This window comes from Manihot esculenta, chromosome 9 (genome assembly GCF_001659605.2).
Source record: "Manihot esculenta cultivar AM560-2 chromosome 9, M.esculenta_v8, whole genome shotgun sequence".
NCBI lineage: Eukaryota > Viridiplantae > Streptophyta > Magnoliopsida > Malpighiales > Euphorbiaceae > Manihot > Manihot esculenta.
In genome coordinates this window covers 31262659-31273122 of record NC_035169.2, presented here as the reverse complement: position 1 = coordinate 31273122, position 10464 = coordinate 31262659, and positions in this window count along the sequence as shown.

The window sequence follows — 10464 nt, the reverse complement described above, 5'->3', positions numbered from 1 at the left end:
CCTGTGCTTTCCGTTGTCATTGCTTTGGGTGGGTTGTCTCATGGCTAAAATTAAAAACATCGTAGCTGATGTGATTCCGATGATGAGTAAAATTACGAAACACAAATTAAATGGGTCTAATTTTATGGATTAGAGTAAGACTATCTGTATTTGTTTACGAAGTATTGAAATTGATGGTCATCTTACCAAATATCCTCCAACTGATGACATTAGGAAAGATTGGATGAGGGATGATACTCGATTATTTTTACAGATTCGATTTCATTCATAGTGAGGTAATCAATCTTATTAATCACTGTGAATGTAACGACCCGAAAATCGGACCGCTACCGGCGCTAGGATCCAGATCGGCTTAAGGCCGCCGGGACCTGTAGCAAGCCTGACATACAACCTATAAACCTGTTTAATCCCATACATGATCAACATATACATAAAAATTTGAACTTTTCTCATTCAATTACCAAACTCAACCTGTGCATGCATAAAATCATAACTATAATCATTAACCCCACATTGGAATCCTCATCAATGCTCCAATGGGGTAACATTCATACATTAAGTTTGGTTTACATAAAACATTCATAAGTCATTACTTTGGAGAGATCATGTATCAAAAGGGATAACCATACAAACTAGGGTCAAGCACATTCTAATCCTCAATAACATCATTTCATTACATAACTATTCAATACAATACATTTCAATATCCGTCATGTCCACTACTAGCTATTACATAAACAAGACTTTACTCTAGCTGACCTCCTGGTCTATCCCGTACCTGCAAACCTGGGGGATTAGGGAAGAGGGGTTAGCTACTAGAGCCCAGTGAGCAGAATAATAAAACATTTAAAATACATGCTATCATGGAATGCATCACATCACAGGTAAATCACATCAAGGATGGTGTTGTCACCTATAGTCCTCTACATTCCAAAGTGCCGGGACGTAGAATGGGTCAACCGGTCTTTCTCTTACATAGTGCCGGGACGTAGAATGGGTCAACCGGACTTCCATACCATACCATACCGTATCACATCACATTGTATCGTATCGAGGACTAAGGATCATCCAACGTCCATCCACATCCATTATAGAATTATGCAATGCAGCATATTCGTGAATTCTAATGCAAACAACCTAGGATATCACATGGCATTCATGATGCATGAACATGTTCAAACTTTATAATTTATTTGCTTTAAAACATGAAGGTTTATTCTACTCACCTCAGCTAGCTCTGACAATGACTGAAGCAGCTGACTCACTGCTGGGGTCCTCGGTTCCTCGGGTTCGAACCTACACATGTGGACTCAAATGAGGGACCAAACAAACTAGAACATGACTCTAAAAACATCCCCCAAAAACCCCCTAAAACACCTCAAAACAATCATGCAAAACATGCAAAGGAAGGCTGAACAGGGCACTTTCGGCGGCAGGTTCGGCGGCCGAAAGTCCCTCCAGAGCCGAAAGTCAGGCAGGTTCGACGGCACCTTCGGCGGCCGAAAGTGCCCTCTAGAGACGAAAGTCCATTTTCGGGGGCATGCTTCAGCAGCCGAAAGGCTTGCCTCCCAGGCATGTTCGGCGGCCGAAAGTTCCTTCGGCTGCCGAACCTGGTTTCTCCCGAAAGGGCAGAAACTTGGCTCTTATGCACATTTGCCTCCCAAAACCTTCAATCATGCATATAACTCAACCAAAACATACATAGAAACATACATCAGCTCCTAGGGGCTTCAAACTATCCTAAACCCCAACTACAACACATAGCAAACAACACATCAACTCACATTGTCCACAAGTTCACATAAAACCTAACCATGCTCATCTAACCTAAACATGCATTTCTACCCCATGAATCAACTTAAAACTTACTTAAAACATAAAAAGAATTCAAGATCGACCCTTACCTCTTGAAGATCGAAAGGGGAGGCGACCTAAACTTGGAGAACGGAGGGAGAGGGCTCCTGAGTCTTCCAAGCTTCAAAACTTGCTTTATGTTCAAAAATCTTCAAAACAAAGTTGTAAACTCATAAAAATCATGAAGAATGGAAGGAAGAAACTCAAAATCGGCGAGGGACGGCGGAGAGCTCACCTTGGCCGAAAATGGGAAGAAAAACTCACCCGTTTCTATAATACCCGGCTAGACTCCGGTATCGGAATTCCTACCGTCCGGTGGAATCTCGGATGTCGGAAGCCTCTAGTAGGGTAGAAACAGGTTTTCATAAAATATTTTAAAGCATTTCATGGTTTTAAGTATGAACATTTAATGAGTTTATGCATGAAAAGTCTTTGGAGGAAAACCCAGGTTTGGCCGCCGAAGGTCAAGTTCGGCCGCCGAAGGTCAAGTTCGGCCGCCGAACATGCATGCGTTTTGGAGGCACGTTAGGCCCCGAAAGCATGATTGAGGGAAGTTCAGGTTCGGCCGCCGAAATCAAAGTTCGGTCGCCGAACATGGCATGCATACAGAAGCACTTTCGGCCCCCGAACGTGGCCTGGCCAGCCACTATAAAAGGGTCACTTAGCCGAAATGGGCGAGCTTTCTCCCATTTTCGGCCATAGCTAGCTTCCGACCTCCCTCTCCCCAGATCTAGTGTTTTTCCTTCAAATCCCCACCATTTTTCTTGAGTTTTAAGCTTGCATTGAAGGTTTTGAACTTTTGAAACAAGTTTTGGAGCTTTGGGAACTCAGGAGCTCATTTTCGTGGATCTCCAAGTTTGGGTCGTCTTCCTCTCGATCTTCAAGAGGTAAGGGCCGATCTTAAGCTCCTTATATGTTTTAAACAAGTTTTATGAAGTTTTATAGGGTAGAAATGCATGTTTAAGTTAGTTGAGCTATGTTAGGTTTTATGGGATTTTTGAGCAATGTGGCATGTTTGAGTATGTTGAAGTGTTGTAGTTGGGGTATATGCTTGTTTGAGGCCCCTAGGAGCTTGTATGCATGTTTTGGTTGAGTGGTATGCATAATTTGAGCTTGGGAGGCGAAATGTGCTTAGGGGAGCTGAGTTTCTGCCATTCGGGAGAAACTCAGGTTCGGCCGCCGAAAGGAGTTTCGGCCGCCGAACCCCCTTGTGGAGGCAGGCCTTTCGGCTGCCGAAGTTGCCCCCGAAAGGAGACTTTCATCTCTGTCTGGGACTTTCGGCCGCCGAAGGTGCCGCCGAACATGCATGAGTTTCGTCTCTGTCTGGGAGTTTCGGCCGCCGAAGGTGCCGCCGAACCTGCCTGACTTTCGGCTCTGGAGGGACTTTCGACCGCCGAACCTGCCGCCGAAAGTGCCCTGCTCAGCCATTTCTTGCATGTTTTTATGTGATTGTTTCATGATGTCTTAGGGGGGTTTTTGGGGAGTATATTAGAGTTATGTTTATGTATGTTTGGTCCCTCATTGGAGTCCACCTGTGTAGGTTCGGACCCGAGGAACCGAGGACCCCAGCAGTGAGCCAGCTGCTACAGAGTTGTCAGAGCTAGCCAGAGGTGAGTGGAATAAACCTTAAGTTTTTAAAAATATATGAACTATGAATTTTGAGCATGATCCATGCATCATGAATGCCATGAGATATAGTAGGTTGTTTGCATTAGTGTTCACGAATATGTTGCATTGCATTTATGATGTTGATGTTGATGTGGATTGGTTATTGGATGATCCTTTAGTCCTCATATGATATGATGATGTTATGGCATGATATAGTATGGAAGTCCAGGTTGTACCCATTCTACGTCCCTGGCACGATGTAAGAGGAAGTCCAGGTTGTACCCATTCTACGTCCCTGGCACAGTTGGACTGTATGATATGTTATGTTAAGGAAAAGACCGGTTGACCCATTCTACGTCCCGGCACAGTTGGACCTATGTAGAGGACTATAGGTGACAATATCATCCGAGATGTGATTTGTTGTGATGTGTTGCATTCCATGAAAGCATGAAATTTTAATATATTGTTTTCTACTATTCTGCTCACTGGGCTTTGTAGCTCACCCCTCTCCCCTAACCCCAGATGTGCAGGTACAGGGTAGACCAGAAGGTTAGCCAGAGTTTTTGACGTATGTTGATGTAATAGTTAGATTGTGGACATGACATTTGTATTGTGATGTAATGTAAGAAAATTCAGTATGTTATGTAATAAGGTATTATGAGGTTATAGATGTGCTTGACCCTATGAGTATTGTAATCCCTTTTGATACATGATCTATAGAAATGTTTTATAATGTTTATGTTTGAGCCAACTCATCTCAGGTTGTATCGCCCGATGGGGCATTGATGAGATCCCACAGAGGGATCGTGATTATGATCATGTCTATGTACATGTATGTTCAGGTTGAGTTGGTGTATGAGAAATGAATGAAAGAAAAGTTTTAAATTTTTATGTATGATTGTGGATCATGTATGGGATTAAACAGGTTTACAGGTTACATGTCAGGCTTGCTACGGGTCCCGGCGGCCTTAAGTCGACCCGGATCCTAGCACCGGTAGCGGTCCGATTTTCGGGTCGTTACAGTTTCGGCTAAGGGACCCCTTTATAGGTGGCTGGCTAGGCCACATTCGGGGGCCGAACGTGCCTCCGCATGCATGCCATGTTCGGCGGCCGAACATGAGGTTCGGCGGCCGAACCTGGACTTCCCTCACTTATGCTTTCGGGGGCCTAAAGCACTCCCGAAGGGCATGCATGTTCGGCGGCCGAACTTGAGGTTCGGCGGCCGAACCTGGGTCTTCCTCCAAGATTATTTTCATGCAAAAACTCATTTCTTACTTGATTAAAACCATAAAATACATTAAAACATTTTATAAAAATATGGTTTTACCCTTTCTAGAGGTCTCCGACACCCGAGATTCCACCGGACGGTAGGAATTCCGATACCGGAGTCTAGCCGGGTATTACAGTGAATTTGTTAAAAAAGTAATGGATTATTTGGAGGTTTTATACTCTGACAAAGGGAATATTTCTCACATTTATGATGTGTGTAATGCGTTTTATTGAGCTGAGAAACATGATAGAATTCTGAACTCATAATTTATGGATTTTAAAAGAGTGTATGAGGAACTTAATGACTTGATATCTTTTAGCACAAATGTGAAAACTCAACAAGTTTAATAAGAGCAAATGTCTATTTTGAGCTTCATTACAGATCTCCCTCTAGAGTTTGAGATAGCTAAATCTCATATATTCTTTCTGACTCTGAAATATCATCGTTACATGATGTCTTCACTAGGGTGTTACGTATAAAATCTTCCTCTCCAGCTCCTTCACACACCACTAGTGCCCGTGTTAGCCATAATGATAGTGGCAGACAGAATAACAGAGGTGGGAACGGAGGGAGGGAGTTTAATGGTAGTAGAGGATCTCAGCGTTCTGGAAAAGCAGTTCCTTCTTCTGACTATAATGGAATTATTTGTTATTACTGATGTGAATCTAGACACACTACGAAGACATGCCTGAAACTTCAGAATAAGAATCAGCGATCACAAATTGTGTACATGGCATTTGAGTCCTCTTCTAATCAGAGAATTTTGATATTTGCAGAAAGGTATGCAATATTCACTCAATATCAGGAAACTATGAAATCATCTAATTCTCCTATCACTGCAATTGTTAAGCCAGGTAACTCTACTGCATGCCTTATGTCTTCATCCTCAAAATAGTTTATTGATTCTGGTGCTATCAAACATATGTTAGATAATTCTACACTTTTATCCAATCTTAAGTCTCATACATCATCTTCTTATGTTACTTTTACTGATAGCTCTAAATTTTCTGTCATGGGTTATGGACATGTCCACTTAACCCCTTCTTTTTTGTATCATCTGTGTTATGCCTTCCTAAGTTCTCCTTTAATTTGCTTTCAGTACTAGTGCACTAAATTATTGTATCTCATTCTTTCCTGATCATTGTATTTTTCATAATCTTTCGATGAAGCAGATTATTGGTAAAGGGCATGAGTTAAAGGGTCTTTATATCTTAGATCAGAAACTACCTAGATCTCTTGCATGTTCCACGAGATTAACTTTTTTTGATATTCATTATCAGTTGGGGCATTTTTCTCCCTCTATTTTGAAGAAGTTACATCCACAGTTTCACTCTTTATCTATTTTAGATTGTGAGTCTTGTCAATTTGCTAAACATCATCATTTAACTATAGTGTCTCGAGTCAATAAATAAGCTTTGTCTCCCTTTGAGTTAGTATATTTAGATATTTGGGTCCTTGTCCTATTGTGTCTAAGTCTGACTTTAAGTACTTGTTACTTTTGTTGATGATTTCTCTATGACTATTAGGTTATTTTGAATGAAGAGTCGTTCAAAATTATTCTCTATCTTTTGTGCTTTCTATGCTGAAATCCAAACTCAATTCAATATTTCTATTCAAATATTGCAAGGTGATAATACTAAATAATACATTTATGGGGAATTTTAATTTTATTTGTTATAAAAAGGGTTTTTTTATTAGTTTTCCTGTGTTAACACTCCTTCATAGAATAAAGTTGCCGAATGAAAAAAATTAACAATTGCTTGAAGTAGCCAGAGCTCTCTTATTCCAAATAAAAGTCCCTAAATGCTTTTAGGCTGATGCTGTCCATTGCTTATTTTTTTATCAATCGCATGCCCTCCTCTATTTTTCATGGTGATACCCTTTATAATATTTTATTTTCCACTAAATCTTTGTTTCCTATTGAATCAGGTATCTTTGGTTGTACTTGTTTTGTTCGTGATATTCATCTATAGGTTACAAAATTAGATTTCAAATCACTCAAATGTGTCTTTCTTGACTACTCTCGACTTCAAAAAGAGTATAGTTATTTTTTTCCTGATCTTAATTGGTACCTTGTGTCTACTGATATGACATTTTTTGAGTCCACTCCATTCTTTCCACCATCATCTGTTTATGACACACATAGGAAGGAAGATAACCTCTTGGTATACACTGTTCACTCTTTGTGTCCTCCTTAGAATCTTTCTACACTTTCTACTCATGTGCCAGGTCGCCCTCCTATTTTTTATGTTTATTTCAGACGCCTAGAGGACTTTGACTCCGCTTTGCTACCAGCCTCTTTGTCGGTAAACCTTGCTCCCACTGATCCTTCATCGTCTGACTTAGATTTGCCCATTGTGCTTTGTAAAGGTAGACATACTTGCACTCATCCTATTTTGTCTTTTGTTTCTTATGATCAATTATCCTCTTCTTCTCATTATTTTGCCATTATTTTAGATTCTATTTCAGTCCCTAAAACTATTATTAAGGCTTTATCCCATCTTAGTTGGTGTGCTACGATAGAAGAAGAAATGATAACCCTAGACACTAATGGTACTTGGGAGTTGGTATCCTTGCTCCCAGAAAAGCGGGCTATTGGGTGTAAATTGGTGTTTGCGGTGAAAGTAAATTCTGATAGATCTATTGCTCGCTTCAAGGCCTATTTAGTGGCCAAAGATTATGCTCAAACTTATAGAGTTGATTATTCTGATACATTCTCTCCAGTTGCCAAGCTTGCATTTGTGCGATTGTTTATTTCCTTGGTAACTACATATGATTGGCCTTTGCATCAACTGGATATTAAAAATGTTTTTCTCTACGGTGACCTTCAGGAGGAAGTTTATATTAAGCAACCACCTGGTTTTGTTACTCAGGGGGAGTTAGGTAAGTTTTGTAGACTTTGAAAATCCTTTATGGCTTAAAACAAAGTCCTCGGGCATGGTTTGACAGGTTTAGTGAGGTGGTTCAACAGTTTAAAATGAAGATGAGTAAGTGTGATCACTCGGTGTTTTATACAAATTCTAATAGTGGAGTAATTCTGCTTGTAGTATATATGGATGATATTATTATCACAAAAAGTAATGTTGCTGGCATTACATCTCTAAAAAAATTTCTTAAAACACAATTTCATACAAAGAATTTGGACTCCTTGAAATATTTTTTGGGCATTGAAGTTAAGCGGTGTAAAGAAAGACATTTTCTTATCTAAAAAAAAATATGTTCTTTATTTGTTGACGGAAATAGGAAAATTGGATGCTAAGCCTTGTAATGCACCAATGACCACTAATCTTCAACTTACCACAGAAGACAGTGAGCCATTTGCAGATCCTGAAATGTATAGAAGATTAGTTGGCAAACTAAATTATTTGACGGTGACTCGTCCTGATATTACATATTCAGTAAGTGTAGTGAATAAGTTTATGTCTTCTATTACTGTTGCTTAGTGGAATGTTCTGGGACAGATTTTTTATTACTTGAAAGGGGTTTCAGAATATGGCATTTTCTATGATAACTATGGGCACTCAAACATTGAATATTTTTCTGATTCTGATTGGGCAGGTTCGAAGGTTGATAGGAGGTCAACCATTGGAATTGTATTTTTGTGGTAGGTAATATGGTCTTATGGAAAAGTAAGAATCAAAATATGGTCTCTCATTTTAGTGGTGAATCTGAAATCGAGTTATGATACAAGTCATATGTGAAGTATTATGGGCGCATCAACTATTGGAAGAGGTTAGGTTCACAAATTCAGCCCCTACTAAGTTGTAGTGTGATAATCAAACAACTAACCACATGTAATTTTTGCCTGAATTCAGTTTAATATGGATTCAATGTATAAATATATATGTCCCTCCATATGTTACCCTTGCATTTATATTTTATGTCTATAATGAACCATGTCTAAGTAAATCTTTTTCTTAATTTTGTTTGCTTATAGTTTGAAGAATGAGTTGCAATTTGGGATTTATTTTATTTTCATATATTACAAAGAATGAGGAGTTTACCGAGGAGAATGCATAGGAAGAGTCAAAGAGGAGAGACTAACTAGGGAGAAAGAAGCTAAAAAATGAAGAAGCATAGGCAGGGATATGAGAAAATGAGGATGAGTGATTTTTTATGACAAGGAGTGAAGGACCATTACTATTGTATAGATAAGACAGTGAAAGGGATCCAAACATATCGAGATTGACTGTCATTTTCTTCATGAAAATGTCCAACAAAAGATAATCTCAATAGGATATATCAAAACTGGAGGACAATTAGGAGATACCTTCACTAAATCTCTAAATGGGACTTTAGTTGATTACATATGTAACAAGTCGGGTATGATTAACATCTATACTCCAACTTGAGAGGAGTGTTATAGGAAGTAAATATGTTGATATAGGAAGTAAATATTAATAGATGTGTTAGTCCCTTAATATTAGGAATTGCATGATTATAGGCTTGATAAAAAAATTCATTTCCTTTCTAGATAAGATTTTTCATGTATAAATATATTGTAATTTCTATTGTAATATACACAATAAATGTTACTCTTATACATACGGTAAGAAGAGTAGGTTAATAAGTAGAGTCTCTAAAAATCTAGAATGTAGTGACTAATGGATAAGAGATTCCAGTATGATAAGGATTCTTATAACTGATTTGTAACAACCCTTAACGGTAAGAACCAAGAATAACAAGTCTCGAGAGACTCTGCCGATGCAAAGGCGAGTCTCCTCGAAACAAGATATCCTGGTGAATATCATAAGAAATCGAGTCTTTACATCTTGAACACTCAAATTTAGATATCTGAATTTTTTATTATAGACATGTCATCACTTATCAGTTAGACCAACAGAAGATTGTCACCATATGAGCTAGTAGCAAGTAATATCAGTAGTGAATATTATATACTCTCAATCTAATTATATGTATTTATATGCATTAACATTATAAATACGTAATTTAAACTAAATAATTCATAATTTAAAAATCGGCAATTTAAACAAAATTCGTTTTATATATAATTTTAATAGATAAACTAGTTTGCAATTCAAAATTTTCGGTATCTGAATATTCAAGAAAATGAAAAAAATAACTTTATAATTAAAAGAAAAATAAATCTTAAAAAATGATTTATTATTTTCAAAAAATAAATTCATTCTAATAATTTTATTAATATCGCTAAAACTTTTTATATATTGCTTTATTTAAAATACTTTTTATTTTTTCAATAAAGCAATTAAATTAATAATGAAAAATAAATTATTTTCTTTAAAAATAATCTTTTAAAATGTTTTTTATATACAACATATTTTCTAATGAAAAAAATGGAATCCAATATTTAATTTATTCTTTAATATAATTAACTCTAATACTTCATAATCTTAGAAACAAATTTGATGTTATTTTTAAAATAAATTTATTTTCATTGGCACAAAGAGTTAATTTAAGCATACCAAACAGATCTTAACAAGATATACTTTCTCTCTCTTTGTATTGTTTGGTTCTTTGAAAGCAAGGTCCCTCTTCCACTTTTACTTCCAGGCAAAAGGAAATCTACCTCAAGGGTAAGTTCCTCTTCATATCATATTATTTCATGTTTTTTCTTTTTTTATGCTTTGATTTTGAGATTTTGGTAAATTAGAGTGATTGAAGACTGATTATATATATATATATATATATATATTGATTTTATTGGATATGGATTACTTTGCATGTAGATAGAGTTTAGTATCGAAGAATAT